The sequence below is a fragment of the Meriones unguiculatus genome, chromosome 10 (genome assembly GCF_030254825.1).
Source record: "Meriones unguiculatus strain TT.TT164.6M chromosome 10, Bangor_MerUng_6.1, whole genome shotgun sequence".
Classification (NCBI taxonomy): domain Eukaryota; kingdom Metazoa; phylum Chordata; class Mammalia; order Rodentia; family Muridae; genus Meriones; species Meriones unguiculatus.
Window position 1 is genome coordinate 50,393,080 of NC_083358.1, and position 25,124 is coordinate 50,418,203.

Here is a 25,124-nt window from a genome sequence, read left to right on the forward strand (position 1 = left end):
TTATTTGTTTCTCCACATGAAAATGAAAATCTTTCTTTCAAGGTCTGCAAAGAAACCAATTGGTTTCCCATAGTAAGGGGAACAGGGACTATCTCTGACAGGAACTCAATGGCAGGCTCTTTGACCTTCCCACCCCCCAAAGGAGGAGCAGTCCTGCTAGACCACAGAGGAGGACCTTGCAGCCAGTCCTGAAGATACCTGATAAAACAGGGCCAGACAAAAGGGGAGGAGGTCCTCCCCAATCCGTAGACTTGGAAATGGGCAGGGACAAGCTGGGGGAGGGAGGGTGGAGTTGGGAGGGAATAAGGGAGCGGGATACAGTTGGGATATGGAGTTAATGTAAAATGTAACTAATAATAATAAACAACAATAATAAAAAAATTGTGCTGGTATTTTGATGGGAATTGCATTGAATCTATAGATTGCTTTATGGCAGAATGGCCATTTTCACAATGTTAATCTTAACAATCCATGAGCATGGGAGATCTTTCCATCTTCTGATAACTTCTTCAAATTCTTTCTTCAGACTTGAATTTTTTTTCAAACAGGTCTTACACTTGCTTGGTTAGAGTCAACCCAAGGTACTTTATATTATTAGTGGCTATTGCGAAGGTTGTTGTTTCCCTGATTTCTTTCACGGTCCTTTTGTCTTTGGTATACAGGAGGGTTTCTGATTATTTTGAGTTGATTTTTGTATCCAGCCATTTTGCTGAAGGTGTTTATCAGACGAAGGAGTTCTCTGGTTGAACTTTTGGGGTAGCTCATGTATACTATCATATCATCTGCAAATAGTGAAACATTGACCTCTTCCTTTCCAATTTGTATTCCTTTGATCTCCTTCACTTGTATTGGTGCTTTAGCTAGGACTTCCAGAACTATGTTGAGGAGATATGGAGAGAGTGGGCAGCCTTGCTTGTCCCTGATTTCAGTGGGATTGCTTCAAGTTTCTCTCCATTGAGTTTGATTTGGCTATAAGCTTGCTGTATATTGCCTTTATTATGTTCAGGTATGTGTCTTGTATCCCTGATCTCAAGTCTTTAAACATTAATGTGTGTTGGATTTTTCAAATGCTTTTTTGGCACATAAACCGATGATCATGTGGTTTTTCTCCTTCAGTTTGTTTATATGGTGGATTACATTGATGGATTTAGATATGTTGAACCATCCTTGCATGCCTGGGATAAAGCCTACTTGGTCATGGTGAATGATATCTTTGATGTGTTCTTGGATTCAGTTTGCAAGTATTTTATTGAGTATATTTGTATCAATGTTCATAAGAAAGATAGGTCTGAAGTTCTCATTTTTGTTGGGTCTTTTTGTTATTTAGGTATCAAGGTGACCGTGACTTCATAGAATGAGTTTGGTAATGTTCCTCCTGTTTCTATTTTGTGGAATAGTTTGAAGAGAATTGCAGTTAGCACTTCTTTGAAGGTCTGGTAGAATTCTGCACTGAATCCATCTGGCCCAGGACTTTTCTTTTTTTTTTTTTTTAGAAGGGAGACTGTTGATTACTGCTTCTATTTCCATGGGGGATGTAGAACTATTCAATCTTTCTACCTGATCTTGACCTAGTTTTGGTAGATGGAATCTAACAGGAAAATTGTCCATTTTTTTTAGATTTTCAAATTTTGTGGCATATAGGCTTTTGTAGTACGACCTAATGATTGTTTGTATTTCCTTGTTGTCTGTATTTATGTCCTCCTTTTCCTTTCTTATTTTGCTGATTTTGGATAGTTTTTTCTCTGCCTTTTAGCTAGTTTGGCTAAGGGTTTGTCTATCTTGTTGATTTTTTCAAAGAACCAGCTCTTGGTTTCATTGATTCTTTGAATAGTTTTATTTGTTTCTAATTGATTAATTTCAGCTCTGAGTTTGATTACTTCCAGCTGTCTTCTCCTCTTGGGTGTATTTGCTTCTTTTTTTTCTACGGCTTTCAGTTGGGACATTAAGGTGCTTGTATGAGATATTACAAATTTCTTCTTGAAGACACTTAGTGCTATGAATTTTCCTCTGACCACCGCTTTCCTTGTGTCTCATGATTTAGGGAATGTTGTACCTTCATTTTCATTGAATTCTAGGAAGTCTTTAATTTCTTCTTTAACCCAGCTGTCATTGAGCAGCAAATTGTTCAGTTTCTGTGTGTGTGTAGGCTTTTTGCTAATTCCATTGTTGTTAAGGACACGATTTAGTCCCTGGTGGTCAGATAGAATACAGGGGATTATTTCAATCTTCTTGTATCTGTTGAGTCTTGCTTTATGACCACCTATATGGTCTATTTTGGAGAAGGTTCCATGAGGTGCTGAAAAGAAGCTATACTCTTTTGAGTTTGGGTGAAAAGTTCTATAGACATCTATTAGGTTCATTTGAGTTAGGGCCTCTGTAAGTGCCTTTATTTCCCTATTTGTCTTCTGTATAGATGATCTGTCCTTTGGTGAGAGTGGGGTTTTGAAGTCTCCCACTATTAAGGTGTTGGGATCGATGTGTGATTTAAATTTTAATAATGTTTCATTTATGAATGTAAGTGTTCTTGTATTTGGGGCATAGATGTTCAGAATCGTGATGTCCTCTTGGTGGATTTTTTCTTTGATGAGAATGTAGTACCCCTCCTCATCTTTTTTGATTAATTTTGGTTGAAAGTCTAATTTATTAGATATTAGGATAGCTACCCCAGCCCGTTTTCTGGGTCCATTTGTTTGAAAAACATTTTTTTCCAGCCCCTTAGTCTGAGGTAGTGTTTATCTTTGTTGCAGAGGTTTGTTTCTTGGATGCAGCAGAATGTTGGATCCTGTTTCCGCACCCAATCTGTTAGTCTGTGTCTCTTTGAGAATTGAGTCCACTGATGTTGATAGATAACAGTGACCAATGAACATTTATTCCTTTTATTATGGAATTGGTGATGTTACTGTGATTCATTGTTTGTTTTCTTTTAATTTTTGTTGGGAAATTATTTGTATGCTATGTTTTTTTGGATATAGTTGTTTTCGTTGGATTCATTTTCCTCTAGTATCTTCTGTAGGGTTGGTTTTCTGTGTAGTATTGCTTAAATTTAGTTTTATCATGGAATATTTTGTTTTCTCCATCTTTGTTGATTGAAAGATTTGCAGGGTAGAGTAGTCTGAGTTGGCATCTGTGGTCTCTTAAAGTCTGCATGACAGCTGCCCAGACCCTTCTTGGTTTCATAGTTTCTGTTGAGAAGTCTGGTGTGATTCTGATAGGTCTACTTTTATATGTTACTTGGCCTTTTTCACTTGCTGTTTTTAATATCTTTTCTTTGTTCTGTAGAGTTAGTGTTTTTACTATGATGTGTTTCTTTTCTGGTCTCATCTGTTTGGTGCTCTGTAGGCCTCTTCTTTGTTCATGGACATCTCTTTTTTAAAGTTGGGGAAATTTTCTTTTATTTTCTTGAAGATATTTTCTGGACCTTGGAGCCTCTAATCTTCTTTTTCATCAATTCCTATTATTCTTAGATATTGCCTTTTCATGTCATCCTTGATTTCTCTGATATTTTGTGTTTGGGAATTTCCTGATTTTACTTTTCCTTTGAGAGAAATATCAATTTCTGTGAGTGTATCTTCAGCACCAGAGATTCTTCTCTTCCATCTCTTGTATTCTGTTGGTGATGCTTACCTTTGTGGTTCCTGATCTTTTCTCTAAGTTCTCCAGCTCCAGGGTTTTCTCAGTTTGTGTTTTCTTTATTGATTCTAATTCTGTTTTCATGCCTTGCACCATTTCTTTCATCTGTTTAAATGTGGATTCCTGTCTCTCTATAATGTTCTCTATTTTTTTGTTCACTTCCATCCTATATGCCACTAATTGTATCTCTACTTGTGTCTCTATTTGTTTGGCTATATTTGCTTGTGTTTCTTTAAGAACTTTGTTCATTTCCTCTTTCTTTGCCTCCACTTGGTTGGCCAAATCTTTGATAGATTTGTTCATTTCCTCTTTAACTGTCTCTATTTGTATGGCTATTGATCTGAGAGATTTGTTTGTTTAATCTTTATGTGCCTCAAATAATTGGGTAAGTATAGCTTTAAAGTCCTTTTCCTGTGTTTCCAATGAATTGGACTATCCATCTTTTTTGGGGGGGTTGCTGGTGAAGCCACAATGTCCTGATTTATGTTGGATGTGTCCCTTCACCGACCCCTGGCCATTGGCTTACCTGAAACCTTCCCTGTTTGTTCCTGGATTCTGCAGTTCAGACTGGTACTTTTTCTCTCTGGCCTCTGGAGAATGCTTCAGGGAGCTGAGAGATGTCCCACGGCCTCAGCATGTTTGTTGGTGCTTCAGCTGTACCTTTGGGAGGGAAGTCCAGGGTAGTGGAAAGACAAATGTGAGAGAGCATATGTGTAGAAATGTGCGTGGAAGTGTGCCTCGAGGGAGAGAGTGATAGAGAATGTTGAACCCTTGAGTGTGTGGGAAGAGCTCTGCCTTGCAGACATCTAAGGGTTATTTGTGCATGTGCTGGTGATAAATGTGATGCAATTTCTTTATGCAAGTTCCCTGAATACCTTAATGGCCTACAGTCCACTGGTATTTGGCTCTGTCTGAGCTCCAGCTGTTATCCATCTTAACTCTGTTCTTGGACCTGCAGAGCAGGGGCTTCGATGTACCAAGAGATCCCCTGTTTCCCTCAATGGGAGTGTGGGTGGGAGGGGTCCAATGCCTGGCCACTAGTTTAGAAGGACCCTGGATCTGGGGCTCTGCAGGCACTCAAGAGTGCACTCATTCTCTAGCAGGTCACATCAGCAAGGATTGGGGTATCTGGGCTCTCTACTCTCTGGTTTGGCCCTGCTTAGTCATATGCAGGAGGACTGAAAAGCACTCTGCCAGCTCAGTGCTGCTGCAGCAGCCAGGTTAGGAAGTCCAGCTGTAGCTGGAGACTGGGACGCCAATCCAGATGCCTTCTGGGACGTCCTGGGGGTCCACTACTGTGATTTCCAGACCTGGGAGGCCTGGCGTCTGGTGTGCCTAGTTCGTTTGGCGGGTCTGCTGGACTTTGGTTGAGTATATAGCATACTATCTACCATGAGGGTTTGGGGGGGGGCTGTACAGTCAGTGGCTAGAAGACCCTGTGGAGTTGGTATGGCCATTCTCAGACCTGTGACACAGGGAGGATGGTGCCATGGATCAGGGACTCCAAATCCAGGTACAGCTGGCAGCTGTGGCTGAGGGGCCAGGAGCCCTGCTTCTGGAGTCCCCAGGCAGTCAGCTCTGAGCTGAGAATCTCGGGTGAACCAACTGTGCAGAGCAGGAGGGAGGCCGGAAAAAGGGGACTGCAGGGAGATCAAAGGATAGTTCCTTTCCTTCCCCAAAGAAGTCCAGGGGTGACCCAAGACCAAAGGTCTCACCTCGTTCAATGTTACCTCTTGTTCAGAGAGCCTCACTGTTGTTTCCTTGGCTTCAGTTGTCCCTCCACTCAACAATTCAGGTGGTTCAGGTCCCATGCAACTCAGAAACTGTGAGAGCTCATCTTCCACCATCTTGGATCCTCCTGTAGTAAGATTTTTAAGGCCTCAGTGTTTTTGTTTTTTTTTCTACTCTCCTATAATGTGGATTGGAATGTAACTTATTACTGTTATTTTGAAAATATTTAAAAAGAAGACAGAATATATGTGTTTCACATGACTTTTAATTAAAAACAAAGTAAGTGAATTGATCAACATGTGCAACCTTTTTTAAAATATATCATAGGGTAAAAATATAAGCAAATATCCCAATGTTTTCAAATGCCTGGAATGTTACTCTCTGAGACTGAAGGACAATAGGTCCTAGGAATTCTTAAACTTCATTCTTTATATGACATGGCTTGCTTTAAAACTCAAGTGACACATGCCATGAGAGAAAGTGCTCTGAATGTCAAAAGATTTACCTACCATGTCAAATGCTTAGTAGAGTGCCATTGTTTCAATAATTGCCTTTGAATATTTGTTTGGACTCTCAGATGATAAGAATAAGGCTATTTACATGGCTAGAGAATAAACAGATATATTAGCAGCAGGTGTTATTTTTCCTCTTTAACCAATATGATTTCACATATTTGGTTGGTTCAAAGGAATGACAAGACAATTCATTCTGCTGGGTCCTGCCCATAGCAGCAGCTTCTCTCTAGGAAAGTCGACAGCTCCCGTAAGCCTCTCTCACTATAAGATGCTCATCAGATGCCAAAGCTTACTTTAGATAGAATATGCCAAGTAGAAAGGTGCTGACTTGCAGATGTGGAGTAAGGGCAGGCATACACAGCTTCATGCTCTGCCCTAGCAGCTATTGTGTATTTCATTTGAGTTTATTCTTTGAATTATAAAAAAGGTTTGCATTTTAAATAGGAACCTCCCTTCCCCAAGGGATCTTCTGCTGATACTGGCCCAGGAGGTTAAACAGAGCAGTGATGATGAACCAATGAACAGATCTGAATAGCCTATAAGTAGGAAAGAAATGACTGACTTCCAGGAACATCCAGGCAGTTCAACTTTATTTTGGGTCAACAAGGGTGATACAGAACTTCGGGGAGAGGGTAAGGATATCAGGGATGGGTAATCATCATTGCCTGGGGGCTTGAGGTACTGGGATGCCTCATTTACTTGGAGAGGTATTCCATGAACCCCAGGTGCTTGCTGACTGGGTTCTTACTTGGAGAAAGGAAGTTGGACCTGTAATTTCCCTAATGACTACATGACATTCCCCAGGCAGAGGGTGTGTGAATCCAGACCCCCTGGTGACAAAGGGAGTCATCCATTTTGCACCAAGCTCAGGGCTTTCCAGTCATGGTGGACTTCAACCTTTAGCAGCAGGGTTTCCTGACATGTAGGCTGAAGGAAAGCTGAGAATTGATGCTTTTGACCTTGTCCTTTGAACTCCCAGTGTTCTGCCAGCCATCACAAGCCCCTGGGATTCTGAATGGCCAGTGGGTGATTACATCAACATTATCAGGCACTGGGTACAAAGCCAGGCTCAATCTTGTTGCACTGACTCCTTAGAAAATCTTAGATCAAACTCCTATCACTGTAGCTCTACACCATCCTTTGGCCTCAGCCTGACCTTTGTGTTGGGCTTGTAGAACAAACATGTCGAACATAGTTTAATCTAAGCAAACACCACCATAACAAACATCTAATATCTTTCTTTTCACTTATGAAGATGTTATCCTTTGGGTAAATAAATAAATCAATAAAAAGACTATATTTTGGCTTTGCTGAAAGAGAATTGTCACCTCTATGTTCGGCATCCTTGTAAAAACAAGCGCAACACAATCATACTCAACTGAATAGTGTTTCACAAGGGCTTCTAAATTACGTTGCAAAATTATCTATTTTGTTGGATCTGGTAATCTGATTCTAACAAACTCACAAAAGGGATTCCTGAGAGGGTAAGATTCTTTTTTAATAAATGTTACAGGGGTCAAATTTAATTTAACAAAGAATCCAGTGACCTTCCCACTCCAATATATAAATGTTCACATTTCTAAAACATGTCTGTGCTTTCATCACACAATTCCTACAGGTTATTTGATGTGAAGCAGGTAAAGTTGAAAGCATTCTTGTGTGCTGAAACTATAACAGATTTTTAAATTTAGGTCAGCTTAACATATTTATTAGATGGTTTCTATGCTTCTGATTCCCTGCCAGGAGCAAGGTATGAATTGCTATCTAGGACACAATCCTCATACTCCCCAAACTCAGTCTGGAAAAGTTACTACATAAATAAATTTTATGACAAAACGAAAAAAGAAAGAAACCAAAATGTAAGATGGAATCACTTTTTCAATTTATCTCAACATATAACCACAGATATTACTTATAAAAAAATCAATTAAAACACCTTTACATAATATTATTTTTAATTTATGATGAAACCTGTGAAAATGTGCTTACTCACAGCAAGGAGTTCTAGGGGTCACTGACAGCACAGCCTTGGCCCCTCACCACTGCTCCTGGCTCTGCTTGACATTTTTAATAACTTGGTAAACTTTTAATAACTTGCCTCTCAGCTCAGTCTTATGAACCACTTTGTTTCCCATATCTCTGTGTCTGACAGCTGCAGTTAAAACAATTGCTGCTAGCTCATGTGGACATTGTAGACTATCCGGGAAAGACCAGTCCTTTCTGAGGTCCAGCTCCCTGGAACAAACACACAAACCTCAGATCTACAGAATTTGTTAATTCCCAAAGTGTTAGAAATGTCAACAGATCTCATATCAGGCCCCTCACATGTCATAGAAGATGTTCCTATGAAGCTTTTGATTATTAAGAGCAACAGAAACTCAGGTATAGCTCAGGACTGAAAACTCCCTCATGGTACAATTATGGCATAGTACTTAAGTGCAAACCTCAAAAACATAGTGTAAGATTGAGAATCTAAATAGTGAAATTTTAACATAATTTTAAAAAGAGTGGACTGGTATGGTAGAGTGCACCTTTAATTCCAGCACTCAGGTAGCAGAGGCAGGCATATCTCTGAGGTCCAGGACAGCCTGGTCTACAGAGTAAGCTCCAGGACAGGCAGGGCTACATGGAGAAATCCTGTCTCAAGAAAAATAATTCAAATATAAAGTAATAATAATAATAATAATAATAGAATGTAACAAATAATATAAACAAGAAAATAGGAATAAGAGAGTTCCAGTTCAAATTTGTGTAGCCTCTTTATTTCACCCAAGATACAAACTAGAGTTTCTACCAGCCTAATCATATGTAAAGTGAAATATGAGTCTCACACAATCCATGAAAATGCAGATTCACCTCTATTTATTTGGATTGGGTTATAGCTCAGATTCTATGTATGTCGACAACATGATAGGTAATGAGGCTTTTTACAAACCTAGCTACATGTATATCCAGCCTAGCCCACACAATGTGTTGAAGAGCATTTGCCTTTTACTATTGAGATCAGGGGATAGGGTAACTGGTGGTGTGTGGGAAAGGGAGAAAGGCCATCAGAACAAACATGCTTAGCACAGAAAATAATCAAGCCCAGAATTCCTACTGCTGGTTCCACTGAGCCAGGATAACTCTCATACCACCATAAAGTTCAAGACTAATTGAAGGTATCATAAGTTGAAAGTGTCTCTATTCAAGAGGACATCATTTAGAGCCATTTTAAGTGTGGCTCCATTCCTTAGTCAAGGTATGTGAACAATGAGACTCGAGTCCATGTTATACCAGAGAATGATGGAAGATGGAGAGCTCATCTCTCTCCCACTTGCTCTGCCATGGGGACTGAATCAAAAAGCTGCAAGAAATCAGCAGCATGTGAAAGGCAGAGAGCTTCAGAGCATCCAGACTAGCAGACAGTTCCTAGGCACAAAATAAAAATTGTCAATGTTAACCTAATGATATCCTGTATATTTATCACTTCTCTCAGCCCTTCCTGTCCTACATAAGAAATAATATGTAACCTCTTCCTAAATTTAGAAACAGGGAAGTGGAGAGCTCTAACTACAACAGAAAAACTTCAATTTTTGACAAATTTTTATATTGAAGTTATAAAATCTTGTGTTGAAGGATTCACCAAAGATACACAGTTGATTTCCATGATTTCCTCTAGGAATCCAGGAATAGGGCTTTGGATCAAGCCAATTCCACATCTTTTATTAACAGAATATGGAACGGACGTAGACAGTTAACAGGTGAACCACACTCAAATGTGAGTGTCTTCTTGAGTTTGTCAAGTTTCCTCAAGTTCAAGCAAATCCAACAGAAGGCAATTCTAACATACAACGGAAAGTGCTCAAGAAGAGTGACAAGGAAGATTATTTAATCCTTCATTCTCTGAGTCACTTGTTTTATTGCTGCCCTTTTAAAATGAGCAGTGTAATCATGAACAGATAATTGTGCTATTTTACCTTCAGTTGCAGAAACATTTTAAACTAAATAAAAATGACCTCTCAGCACTAGAAGTTACAAGAATGTTTTAAATTTGAAACCCAACTTGAAAGGCAATAATGGATAATTCTGATTGCATCTCATTTATATTTGACTAAAAGATGCTGAAGTTAGGATTGTGAACACTTTTCTTCTTTACTTTCTCATTATACTATATTTCAGTCATCGATTCTCTCAGACCAATATGCTTCTATCTATCTATCATTGTTCAGCTTTGTATCTATTTTTCTATCCACTATCAACGACAGATACATCTATCTTTTTAGCATATATTATATATATACACCCAATTTGTCATCGATACCTCTAGGATTATTTATTTATTATTTATATATTATATATTTATACATGCATCTATCACTATATCACATATCTGTCTATTCAATAATACATATTGTTCTATCTATCTATCATCTATCTATCTATCTACCATCTGTCTATCATCTAACTCTCTATGCATCCATTCATCTATCAGTCATCCATCTCTAATCAATCATACATCTATGTAGGCATTCATCTATCTATTCATTTTATCTATCATGTATCTCTCAACTACTATCAATATATCTACGCATCTTTCAATCCATCTATCTATCTATCTATTGTAAAAGAAACTTTTATTCGCCTGAGGTAACTGTTGTCTCAGAGGCTTATTGTCTCCTTCTGCTAACGTAGGCCTAGTACTAGAAGCTTCTAGCCTCCATACAATCTGACCTATAAGGACTTTGGATGTGATCTCTTGACAGAACAGCTATGTTCTGAATTAAAATTCCTCTACAATCGATTATTTATCTCTCATCTATCTTCTCTCATCTGTCTATCTATTAATTCATCTATCCCTTCATCTATTCCTATCCCTATATGATATGAACATGCAAACAATTAAAAGAAAGAAAAAGTGCCTGATATATAATTTTTCTCAAAAGTCTTTCACTAAATGTAAAGTCTATTCTAATAGTTTAAGTTTGTGATGTTATTACTTGTTCATCACATCTGTTTTTCATGTTTAAATCTTGCAGTGTCTCAGCTTTAGCCTTCCCAGGAGTACCTGTCTTCAATCTATGTTACACTCTGGCTCATATGTGGACATTTTAAATTTCACATTAATAATTATCTCATTTCATATAACACAGCTTTGTAAATTAATTTTCAAGAGTCATTCACAATTAATTGATGAGAAAATTGAGATTCAGGGGCATTACTTGATAGTTCAAAGATCAGCATAACCTATCTAAGGCCCCTGTTTCTTGGTTCATTGTTCTTTCTACTCGGTCCTTGGTGGCCACAGAGTGAAGCTCGGTTAAATGAATGTGGATGCAGGAAAAACATCTCATTCCTAAATATAGAAATGGTGTGCACACAGAAACATTTACCCACATTTACAAGAATAATAGCAACCACACTGCTGAAAGACACCATGTGTGTTACACAACAAAACCAGCTTAGCTTGAGTGGCAAAACAGCCTCATTTTTGCTGTTTTTTGTTTGTTTGTTTGTTTTGTTTTTCAAACCATTAAGGAGGATCACCTATAGGATGTAAAATACTTTTTCCAATTTGTTACTAGCTGAGACTGGAATGTGGTATGTCTCCAGAGGCTCATGTGTTTAAATTATTACTACACAACTATTGGCACTGTTTTGGAAGGCTGGAGAACCGCAATGGAGGTCCTGATGGACAAAATGGGTGACTTGGGTGGATCTTGAGGTGTAATAGGCTGTTCTCCCTCCATTTTCCACCTCCTGACAGTTAACAGAGTGTGCCTAGCTGTCTCTTTGTTGCTCGGTTGCAGGTCTGTTGCTGCCATGGTGGACCATACTTCCCTAAAGTGTAAACAAACCCAACCCTTCTTAAACTGCTTCCTTTCTGGCATTTGATCAAACAACAAGAAAAATAACTAATGCCATGTTTTAAAGGTTTGTCTTTTCATATGTTCACATGGGTACAGATTTTGACAGCTTACTGTCAAACAATTTCATCATATTGCTCTTAGTCCTGAGTCCTGATCACTTGTTTAACCAAATAAACATGTGAAAAATATGTATATGTATGTATGTATATACATATATATGCAAATATATGTACTATATAGTCATGAGTCACTTAAAATAATATCTTTTGAGAAATGTGTATTTGAAAGATTTTACAGGAGAGTGCACTTACACCATCAAGGAGAGCTGATTTGCCAGCTGATGTGGGCTCATGGGGCCACCACCATTTCATAAACAACACCCTCTACACCTGACTCATACAGACAAGTGGATAAAATTACAATAGGTTATTTGCAAAGGCTGGACAAGTAATGGTCAAAAACTATTTCCCCATCTTGCAAAAATGTGTTCTTCCTTATGAGAACAATGGTCCATGCTTTCCCAAGCCTGTACTGTTTCTGTACTTACCTGTCCTTCCCAGTTACCTTTCTGTGCCTGAGGGTGAAAAGGATACATCTTTCTTACCGCCATCTAACACTTAGCTTACAGTAGGGATACCATTCCTTGTTTAAGAACTCTCACATCAGCTATATGAGGTACAACAAAACAGGGTGTGTAAGCTAATATCTTTCTTCTGTCCATCATTTCCCCACATCATGCCTGCTCACATGCACACACACACACATGTATATATATAGATATACATACATATATATATACATGTACAATATACATATAATATAATATACATATAATAATATACATGTGTACATATATATTATTCAATATTTATATTATGCTGACATATATACAATATATATAACATATATTTTATATATATTATATTTCTATATATAATTATATATAATATATATAATATAAATTATATATAATTTATATATAATTATATATAATATATTATTACATGTTATATATATATGTATATAAAATGCTGCAATTTGAAACTCATGAATATTTTCCAGCAGGGCAACACTGTCAATCAGTTCAGCTCCCCTGAGACATGGCTCAGACCTATACTCATAGAATGGTTCACATAATCTACCTGGTGTTTCACAGCTGTCTATACAAACCAATTGTGACACAGGGTGCTGATGAAATCAGGGGAATCCCTTCCTTCTTCCTTGACCCAGACAATATCACAATAAACTTATTTAATAGAAACAGCACTTCAACAGGTTAATGTAATTGTTGAAAACAATCCGTGCATTTAAGGAACTGAGATTTCAGTAGCTGTTTTTCTTACAGGAGTCATGTCAAAGTGGGGCAGGGCTGTGATGTCACACCTGCCAGGCCACGCCATCGTGAGCCCCAGCAAGGGCTGATGCTGAAGGTCTCTGCTTCCTCCCTGGCACTGTACCATGTGCCGCATACTCACGGTACAGCACTGTTTGTTCCCTTTGGTTGACAGAAAACGAGACATAGACCTTGGCGCCTCTGTTTCAGCGCAGACTTGAATCATGCCATTCGCTGATGTATAGTCTGCATGGCATCACTATATGAGGACCACCAAAGTATAGGCAAAGGGGAGAGCTCTGATTAACAGCTCTGGAGGAGACTTATCTAGATCGTCTTGGGTAGCAAATAGGTGTTCACAAACACTGACACATTTATTTTGAGCTCATAAACCCCACCAGAGGAGTATGGGTTACACTTACTCTTCAACTGAACTGTAAAGTGGGTAACTTACAAAAGATACACACACAAATACACATGCATACACACACAGGCACATACATACTCAGATACACACAGGCACACACATACATATACGTACAACATGCATACACAGGAACACACATACCACACATACAAAGGCACAGGCACACACACACCACACACACACACACCACACACACACAGGCACAGGCACATGCATGTACATACACTCTCTTTTTAAATTTCCTCTTTATTATTGTTTTGGCCATGCATATCCCACATCATGTGTGAGTGTCACAGGCAACCTGCAGAATAGATTTTTCTCTAAAAACCTTTGTGTGTTTTCTAGATTTTTAGGTCACCTTCCCAGGTGTTTGCGGCAAACACTCTACCCACTGAACCATCATGCCAGCACCAAAATAAATATTCTTAATATCTTTGGAAAAATTACCATAGTCTACTCTAAATTTAGTACCTACTAAAATATAAGTATTTTCAAATACCTGGTACCGTGTAGTTTTTCTACTTTTTTACAGCTTTTGAATCACAGTCTTTGAACTACACTCCAGTGACTTGCTGCCTCTGGAATCAAAGAGGTCAACTCAGAAAACAAAACACTTGAATGATACTTTTTTAAACTAAAGTTTTTTTATTAATTACAGTTTATTTACTTTGTATCCCAGCTGTAGCCTCCTACCTCATTCCCTCCCAATCCTACCCTCTCTCCCTCATCTCCTCCCATACCCCTCTCTAAGTTCACTGGTAGTCCCCTACCAGTCCTCCTCCCCTTCCATCTGATACTAGCTTCTCAGATCTATCAGGACTGGCTGCAGTCTCCTCCTCTGTGGCCTAGCAAGGCTGCTATTGGGGGTGGGGGGACAGTAGTGGCTTCAGCAAAGGTCCAGCTCACCTTTTTAAAAGAAGACTGTTCTTTGGCTCCCTGCACGTGTTGTTTCAGTGTTAGCAATGCCGACTCAGCTTTTCCTGCACAGGTGTTCTTACGAACGTGCCTTAAATGCTAGTAGATCGAACTGCTATAATACTTTCATGACAGTTTGCCAAAAGTACTCATGGAAAAGTCTAAATCTCTTTTTGCAGGCAAGAATTATAAAATGTAAACAAAACACTATTCTGGCTGGCCCAAGTTGAGTGTTCGAATTGCCTGGTGCCGGAGCTGTGGCACTTCCTCCAGGCTCCCAGAGGGGCATCTGCTGTGGTGCAGCCAGAAGTCACTGTTCAGACCTGCAGCCTCTGCAGTCCTGCAGTTCTCAACTATCAGAATTCCTTCACCTACTTCAGCACATGTGTGTGAATGCGCTTGTGTGTGTTTCCCGTTAGGATAGATTCAGTCAGTCAATGAAAAAATTTTCAGAAACTTTTAAGCCTATTGAAGTTTAAAAGAAAGATATGGATGGAGACACATACAGCAATACAGGAAAATAGGTACTTCTGTATTTCCCGTTCAGTGATGGAGACTCACCAGGCAGGAGCAACACAAGAAAAAGAGTATCAACTACTTTAGAACAGTGCACCTGTCACATCCATCCAGAAAGGTTGTTCAATCCAATAGCAGCAGAATACACATTCACATCAGGGACACAGAACATTTCATTCCCTACAGCACAGGTTGAGCCATGAAAGTAATAATATATTTACTAGAGAAGCTGCTTGAAAGACCTTTTCTGAACACCACAAAGGGAAGCTAGAAATCACAGACAAAATAATTTCTGGTAATGTCATAAGTATATGGAAGATAACAGCAGGATAACAGCAGGGCCTGGTCAATGGAAAATCCACTGCGGGGGGGGGGGGGGCTGTGCAACCTTGCCAGACTAAAGGAAGAGGATGGAGCCAGCCCTGATGAGACCTGATAGGCTAGGGTCAGATGGAAGGGGAGGAGAATCTCCCCTCTCAGTGGACTAGGGGAGGGGCATAGGGGGAGAAGGGGGGGGTGCTGGGAGAAGATGAGGGAGGGAATTACTGCCAGGATACAAAGGGAGTAAATTGTAATAAATAATAAATCAATAAAAAATTTAAAAAACATAAAAAATTGATTAGAGATAAATATTGGAAAGTTAGCATATCAAGACACCACAGCATAATGTATGCTATTTCGTAACATGAGTGTAAGAGGAGGTTAATGTCAGTATAATCTCAGTCAAAAGGAGGGCTCCAGTAAACCGCAGTGTTAGGTCTCAAGAAGGTGGGAAAATCACCAAATAAGGGCAAAATTGAAAGAAAGAAGAAAACATCACTGTTCACACCGCAAACAGAGGCCAGAAAGTTGGTATTATCGGTAGCAACTGCTCTTACTATGAAAACTTAAGAGAAATCAACAGAATGTTAAAGTAAGAAAAATAAACGTAATAAAATGTGAAAGAAATTATTAAAGCTGATATCATGGACTATGGCTAGAACAATTTTAATACAAACAATAAAACACCTTGCAAAAAAGTACTAGAAAAATATGCCACCCACCAAGACTGAGACATTTACAACATGCAGATAGACTGATTGCCGGAAGGACAGCACAGAAGGGTTGACCCAGAACCAGGGCTTAGATGCAAAGACCCTGGAGTGTGGGTCGTTCTGTGTGATATCAAGCTCTGGCTGCCGCAAGCACAAGCACAGCAACATGCACACATGTAGACACACAGGCATGCACAAATACACATGTACACAAGCGAGTATTTAAACATGCACATATACATGCACACATGCAGACACTCATGCACAGGCACATGTCAACAGAATTGTGATGAAGTAAGAATGCACACACCCACTAAGAAACCTGCTTCATTAGAGGAGCAGAGCCTTTTAGAGCCTTGTTAGAGGTGCAGGTGATGGCAGTGACTGAGCACATCCTTACCTCTGAACATTGACATTCAAGTGGCATCACAATTGTGTAAATGTGATATGTGCCTGACACTCCCTGACAGTACATCCCATATAGTCTTAATTAAAAAACGCTGTGTGTGTGGCAATGATCATATTCATTAGCTTTGTTTAACCATTAAGAGACATACATCAATATCCACATTCTATGTTATATACCATGTATGTATACTATATATACGTACTATATATACCATATATTCATATATATATATATATATATATGGACAGAAGTGACTTTGACACTGTGGGCCCCTGCTTGCACATCCAGAAAGCACCAACAGCCAGTGTGCACAGCATGCTGTGTTTGTTGTAGTGTGGCCGTGATAACAGTTTTGCTCTTACTTCTGTCTACTACCGTGGTCACTTGTTCCTGTGACAAGATTGTTTTCTTCTTCATTCTTTTATTTCCTAATTTTTGGCCATAAATGAACAGTTAGTAGTAATTTCATATCCATTTACACAAATACCCTAAGACATATCATGGAGTCTCTGTGTCTATGCCCTCCCAGAGCCAAATGTAATTTTAGTGGAGTAATTAACATCAGTTAGAAAAATTATCTTCTCATTCAGTATGAAATATTCATATGTCAGGGTCCTTGATATTAAGAAATACCTGAAAGAATATAAAAGCTGAATATTAATTTTGAATGATGAACTATAGGGTGTAGAATTTCCGCTACCTTATAAAGAGCATATCCAATTAGGAATGTCACTCTAGGGGTCAAAGAACTCTGAGTACAAAACCACCTTGAGCATATGCTAAAGATCTTGGAAAGAAAAGGGCTGTAGAGATGTGAGACCTTCCTCTATTACTCTCTTACTCTCTTCTCTTGCTCTCACCTCTTCACTTTCTTTTCTGTCCCCCACCATATCTGTTTCCTTCTTTCTTCTCTATCTCTCCACCTCCATCCAATAAATTTTTTCACATAATATCTGTTGTGCATTACATGATTTTTATTTTATTTTTAAATTCTAATTTTTCACAATTTATTCATTACATATCCTGACTGAAGCCCCTTCCCTTAACTCCTCCAGCCCCACCTTCCTTCTCTCTTCCCTTCATCCTCTTCTTCTAGCCCCTTGAAAGGAAGAGTTCTCCACCATTGCCATCCGTCCATACCTTGTTAGGTCTCATCAGGTCTGCCTGGTTCCTTTTCTTCTCTGGCCTGGCACAGGGGGGAGTGTTCAGGAGTTCGTGCTAGAGGCAGCCCCTGCTCCTCTGACTCATGGTCTCCACATGGAGACCGAGCTGCTAATACACCACATCTGAGCAAGGGGGTCTAGGTCCTCTCCATGCATGGTCTGAGTTGGTATAGCAGGAACCTGTTATAAGGTATGGCTCTCATACCATGCCCTCTACTCTGAATTTACAGCAAAGGGCCTGGGCTGCCCTTCCCCTGACGTTCCTTCTGAAGAATCCAGACACTGTGATTATCGGGCCACTTTGTACTGTTGGCTTCCTGGCTGCTACCCCAGGCTCCCCTCCGCTTTCCTTCCCCATGTCCCCACATGTTGCTGCTCAGTGTGGCCATGTCCATTCTGGACTCTGTCAGACGCTCCTGCCTGTTCTGCATATCTGCAAAAAAACTTTCTCCTCCACCTAACTGTGGTTCTGTTCATTTCTTTCCTTTTGCTTTCTCTTTCCCTTTACTGAGAGTGCTAGGGAATTGCTACTACAGTGACATCCTTTTCTGTAAGAAAAGCCGTGGTTCATGGTTTGTTTGTAAAATAGCTTATTTCAAATGTTAGCCTAAAACTTTCTCACTCTTTTTTATATTAAATTGAAAAGGATTATTATATTATCTTTAATAATGGAATAAGCATGGTACCCAAGTCCTCATTGGGCTCAGTTGACATTCTCCCCCGGGGTCCCCTACCCATAGATAAGCACATGTCAATTAGAAAATGCTTTCAAAAATCTTTTTTTTTTTTTACTTACAACGCAATGCACATAGGCTCTACTTCATTCCTATCCCTTTCTTTTCATTTGCCACCAACTCATACTTTGCTTTCATTAAGCAATCATCTCATCATGTGACACTAGACACAGTGTAGCCCATGAATTATAGAGTACTGGGGAGGAAGAAAAACAAAGCTAAACCCATGGAAGCCACTCCACTCATAATCATTTTTCTCCACTATTGAAGTGAACTGGAGTTCTGATAATCTTCCTGTCTATTATTTCCAGGAGAATTATAATGGGGATGGTGAGTAGTGGGTGTGCTGGTCTGTTCCTAAGAAAACTAGAGAAAAAGCCAAAAGAAATTACAGAAAAAAGATGCAAAGATACATTGAAAAGAAAACCAAACAGGAAAGAAAAAGAAAATTACAAGGAACTTTGAGCAGTAGACAGTTTTCCAAAGAGCTATGTGAAGCAAAAGAGCCAGGAGAAAAAGCTAAGAGGGATCTAACACTGGGGTTCTCAGAGTTTTATTTTGCTATTCGCAGGCTGGAAAGAACTACTCTCCTCACCATTGTGGCTCTTCAGCCTGTGGATCAAAGTTTTCCAGACCTAGATCAGATGAGCAGAGACCCGTACTTATTAGGAATGGAGATAAGTAATGCGGTAGTAATTAGCTTTGTGCCTCTGCTGCCTCTGAGGGGTGTGATAAGAATGAGCTTATCATCTGAGAACTGTGCACAGCGAGGCACACCCAGGTTCAGGCTCCTCTGGCCTCAGGACTCCACCGGCCTCTGAACTCAGGATCTGGAGTGGACTGTGGACTGGTCATGCTCACACACTGCCTATGAGCTTAGCAGAGCACATTACAGCTGCTATTTTCATTAATTTAGACAAAATAAAATTTCATTGTTTCTCCCTAACCCTTTATCCTGCCTCTCCTATGCCCCCTCCAGAATTCTCATTCTCCTCTTCTATAACATTTGATGGAAAATGTACGTGTAAATTAATGCATATGTGACTACAGCTGGATGAGTCCATTCAGTGTTGCCTGCACATGTTTCTAGGACTGACCACTGCAAACCAGATAACCAATAATAAGAAATCCCCTCTCCAGCTGCCAGTCAGAGCTGCCAAACAGATCCCATCCCAAATACAGACTACTGCCTTTGCCCTTGGTTTTCCAGAATTAGTAGGTGAGGCCCAGTTGCTGAAGACATGGCACACTTTGAACACAGGATATGAAAAACTTTAGCTGGAAATAACATGGAAGCCTCCTCCCAAGGAAAGGCTCTCACAGTGTCAGAAAATGGAGAACTGGAAGGAGAGACAGCATCGAGGATCTTCTATTAAATATTTTGTGTTTTTTTTTAATTCTATATGTATGTGTTTGTGTTTGTGTGTGCACCACATGTGTGCAGGTGCTCATGAAGGAATGATGAGAGCTTTAGATAGCTTAGAGCTGAAATCACAAGCAATTGTGAGCCACTGGGTGTTGAACTTAGGTCCTCTTGAAGAAAAGTAAGCACTCTTTAATGCTGAGCCATCTCATCAAGCTCTTGAGCTGTGATTTCAAAAGCTGCTACACGTTCCATGTTAGGTCTTTGACTAGTGTCTTAGAACTTGTTTGAAAGAGATGCATGCACTGTGATTGATAGTGGAGACATACTATTCTCCAGAGATGAAGACATTTCTAAATTTTCTTGACAGTCTGGTCACATGACCATTGTAAAAAACCTCTTCATTCACAGTAGGAGGAAGCAATGTCATGTGCTAAACAACCATATCTACTGTTGAGCTTTGGCCAATATTTTGGTTTCTTAGGCCAAGAACACTTACAGATGGTGTACCCATGATTTTCTCTCTGAGTGTGCCTTTCTGTCTAACCTTGTTGAATTTCACTGTCTATACAACACATTTTTTAGCAGCGATCATTCGGCAGTACTCATTTCCATCATTTTGGTCAGGCTCTAAATGTGAGTGCAATGTTGGCATATTGGACACAATAAGGTACCAGATTATATGGATCTGAGAGCCAATCCTGAAGTAACAGAATATCTGAAAGCCACAGTGCCTATAAGAAAGAAAGTAGGACAGGTGGTCAAATGGTCAAAGAATTAAACATTATTTTTATTAACATTCTCAAAAAGTATAGTCAAAAGGAAACAGGTATTGTCTTCTCAGCCATGTAAGCCAGCCTAAATGCCTGGACAGTAATGATTTTTTTCTTTCTTTTCCTTCTTTCTTTCTTTCTTTCTTTATTATTTTTTTTAAGATTTCCTCCATATCAAGTTCAGATGATTCCTCGTGTCTGTCTTTTTTTCTTCCGGCATCTCATACAGCTGTAGAAAGCTCAGTAAGGGGCCTCCACACTCATAATTCAGAAAGAATTTATTAATAGTGGTGCTTGGCGCTAGATGAGAACATGGTGTTGATTCCCATGCTGTTTTCACACTACAGGACTGAAGGTGAGAACAGTCTGGAGGTTGACAAACGACACAAGATCAGATTTCTATCATGTTAGGAAATGATAACTTGTTTTTGAAGAGGTAGAAAGTGCAATGCAGTGTGAGCGTCAGAATGCCTCTGCTGTGGAGACAAACCTCACAGCTTGTCGGTGTGCCGGCACTGCTCTCCTCAGCTTAAAAGGCAACAGCCACAATTAGAGAGGGAAGTTAGGGGCCCCTCTCCTGAGAAATGCTGTAGCCTCACTACATTCTCCACGACTACATCAGACCCGGATACATCTTTACCGTGTCTGAGAATCCTTCTGACAGCCCAGTTCCATACTTACAAATGTTCTAGGAGCGGCCGGACTCATCCTCATGGCATTAGTGCTGTGCTGAGGTTGTTACAGGACATTGAGCTGGTATATGCTCACCCTTCTGAAATACAGTCATTGAGAGAATGACAGCTACATCATGTCTGGATAACCTGAACAGCCCGCTGTGATGCACTGGAGGCAGAAATAATGAAATAAAAATAACAGTTGTGACTGCATTTACATCCATTACTCTCCAAACTACTTATGAGAGAGCAGCTCACCATTCCTTGATTTTAAAAGTGAAGTAAAGCATTTGAGAATTAAACAAACCTCTCCATGCTAAGGTGCTGTGTGGGAGGGCCTACACTTGGGTCCTCGCAAGGCAATGCCAGGGCTGAGCTGTTTATACACTTTGTAAAACTGTCAGTACAAAATACATGTAATGTTAGAGTCACGGGACTTAGAAACTAACAGGCAACTAGGAAGACCAGAGCACCATCTGAATTTGAATTTCTAAGAAACAACTAATCTTTACTCTTTATGAGCATGTCTCAAAAATACATGGCACACGTGTAGGGAAATATACTAGTCATTTATCAGGACTTCACATTTGAGTGGGTTCTTGCAGTGTATCTAAGAATACTTCTACGTAAATGGACATGGAGCCAAGCACAGATGTGGTGGCTTTTCTGATAGTTAAAATCCAGGCAAGCTGATTTAAAGATAAGTTTGGGACAGGCAGGCAAGCTTGTGCTTTTACTCTTTCTTTCTTGATGCGTAGATCCCAGCTATAATTTCAGCTTGTCCCTCAATGTTCATTAAGTGGCATTAACTCCCAAAGAGACAGTGTGTATAGGTGGGAGCTGTATCACACACACATAAAGACACACACACCATATATATATATATATATATATATATATATATATATGCATATATACATATAGTGTGTGTGTGTGTGTTCTGACAACAGGCAAATAAAAACTAGATCAACACAGTAGTGTCTGAGATCAAAAATGGCAGACTCATTCATGAGCTAAAGTTAGGAAATGTAGAGAGGGGAGAAAAACAAAAGGGGCAGGAGAGAGAGACAGAGCAAGAGAGACAGAGAGACAGAGCAAGAGAGACAGAGCAAGAGAGGGAGAGAAGGAGAAAGACAGTGTGTGTCATATTGCCAATATGAAAGCAGAGTGGTAAGCTGCTTTATTACTTCTGACATCTCTAGCAAGCAGTCTATTTCTGTAGTTGTTTTTCCTCTTCTTCCTTCTTTGAAGAGAATTTTGGGAACTCTAGATCTTTTTAGGTCTCCTAGAGCTTAATAGTCCTAATTAGAAATATCGTATTTTTTCATACAGAGTACATGAGGACAATGGCTTTGGGAAATGAGATTTAGAATTATTAAGAAAGCAGGATAATTCTTGGACAGCAATGACCTGCATAAAGCCAATTAAGGGTGTCAGGAGTGGTCATGTGCAGACCTTGCTAATAGGAATGAATTATTAAGAGAGCAGAGGTGGATACAGGTGAGGGTATGAGAGCCAAAGATTATAATGGAGAACAAGGGAGAAACTCAATGGAGAAACTAATTGTCAGAATTAGTTCAGGATACTCTGACCCAAGTCATATCCTAACATACTAAAGAAAAAAATACAATCATATTATATACATAGTTAATTATATTTTTTCATTTGAAAATAATTAGAGTATGGGCTTAAAATGGTTAAATTCAGAATGAAAGTTTGTGAATTCAAGTTTGCATGGAGAACTTAGGAAAAATAAATGAGATGTTTATTTGAAAGTGTTTTGAAAGCTCTAAATTGCCACTCAAATATCATTGACCTTTTTTGTGGAGATCAATTTATTGGTACCCTAATGGATTTTTTTTTCCTAAATAGAAAAGTTCTCAGCCGTTTCCAGACACGTATTTTTGAAAGTGGAATCAAGGGTCATGCTAAACTCTGACACAGATAAAATGAAGTTCATTAGTGAGAGATTCCATTACTCCTTTCCAGATGTTCTAATTCCTGTCCCCACAGTGTCACTGCCTGTGCTACAAGGATCTTATTGAACTTGGAAGTGGCTTTGGGTCTTGCTTTGACTGACAGGGGTAGAAGAGATTCATTCTTCACAGGAGCACAGTTCAAGACTCTGCCTCTCTTCCTTCTAAGATAGTAGAGGCCATCGGACAGTGCAACAGCCGCTATGTCAGGATCTGGTGACAATGGCAGACAGGAAAGCAGCCAACCCGGGATGAGATGCACAGATACCATTGACAGAACAAAACCTTTGTTGTTGAGATGTAACAGAGAACTCTGAGCAGCCTGTAGCCTGAGTGAGTGAACACTACTGGCTTCCATTGTATTTAACAGTTCTCTTTCTGGATCAGCTCTTGGGCAAAGGTTTTTGCAGCAGCTCAAGCTGTGTCTTTTGTAACAAACCAGTATGTTGCAGCTTTTGCCTGGAATGCTCTGTTTCAAAAGCTCTCTCCTGATTCTCATACCAAAAGAGGCAAATAGTCATGAACAGGAGATCTGTGTCTGAAGCTATAGACACATGCAGGACTTAGACGCATGTCCCGGAAGGAGTCATTCTGTAGCCTTTCCTTCTTGAGGCAAATGTGGCACGTTTATGTCTGGAGCTGATTCCTTCATTCAGAATTAATCTTTGAGAAGATGTCTCGGTGTTGCTACTTTTAATTAGTTACACCACGGATGCTCAAATTTAGCATCCATTTTTTTCATTGTAGTAGATATCCAAGTTTACAAAAAATGTTGTTTTCATTGTAGACAATTCAAATAAAGATATTCAATACAGACCATGTCCTCAGAAAAGTCGCTGTGTAGGTTTATGTGCACCTCTAGCCAATTCCTAACATCTATCAAAGAACAAAGTAAAAAGCAACCATGAGAGGAAGGAACTAAATCAAGCAAGTGGAAAGTAGGCAAGAGAAAGAGCATAATCCAAAATGGCTGTGGCTCAGGGATCATTTCTTCTTCAAGGGAGACATACAGTCTCATGGCGGTCTGCTGGTGGTGTGAACTTTGCATAGATCACACATATTTGGCACACGTTTCTTATGAGAAGCAGTGTTTCTGATAACGGAAATGAAACTGAATCCTGTTTACGCTAATGTCCACATTCTTAGGTAGAGAGTATATGGAAATGCAACATGACCACATGGTAAAATCTTTGCACAACATGATTTTAAAATCATGAGCAAATCTTTTTAAGTCACTTGTTTTTGCCAAGACCCTTATGTAGTGGAAGTTTTGGTTTCTTAAAAAACCCAGATCTGTTATGTATATTTTGTTTTAATCCCAAGTACGGGATTTGGGGTTGCCTTATTTTATCTACAGCTCATAACTGCTTCCTTTGGCACAGAGAGGGGTTTGGTCTTTTTGAGCTGCAGTTGGTTTACTTGTGAGGACTCTGAGAGGGTATAAATACCTGAGCCCAGAGAATGAAAAAGAAGGCTTAGAGGGATGTTCCGAGAAGGAAGAAGGCTGCTGCTGCATTTGCTGTTTGCTGTTGCTGGGTTGCTAGACTACTGGATATTCTAAAGACTGAGAATTGTATTGTCCCAAAGAACTGGATGACCCTAATTAGCAGGAACTAAGTCTAAAGAGGTCCACATCCCCTTTTTCTTTTAACCTTCTTTCTCTCCTACCTATGGTCTGGGAGTTGTAACGAGATAGAAACATTAAGAAACTAAAACAAAATGGAGTTAAAAGGTAATGCCTACACCCTTGTTTCACATAGGGTAGGGTTATGGCAAGTTGAAGTAAGGATACATTTATTTGCAGCTTCATGCCACAACTGTGAAATTCATAGTCTCAGAAACACAATTATTAATAAACTCTGAAATATATTATCCAGAAATATATTTCAGGACTACAACTTGCATTTTGTGTATATTGGTCTCTCATCCAGCATTGTACCATGATTTCCACTTATACATACAAAGCAAGAGTCTTAGAGTGTGGGGGTGAAATAGAAGAGACATAATAGGAGAAAGGAGTTTTTATTTCATTTTATTTTATTTTTCAAAACATCAAACAGGCAAGGGAAAGTGTAAATGAAG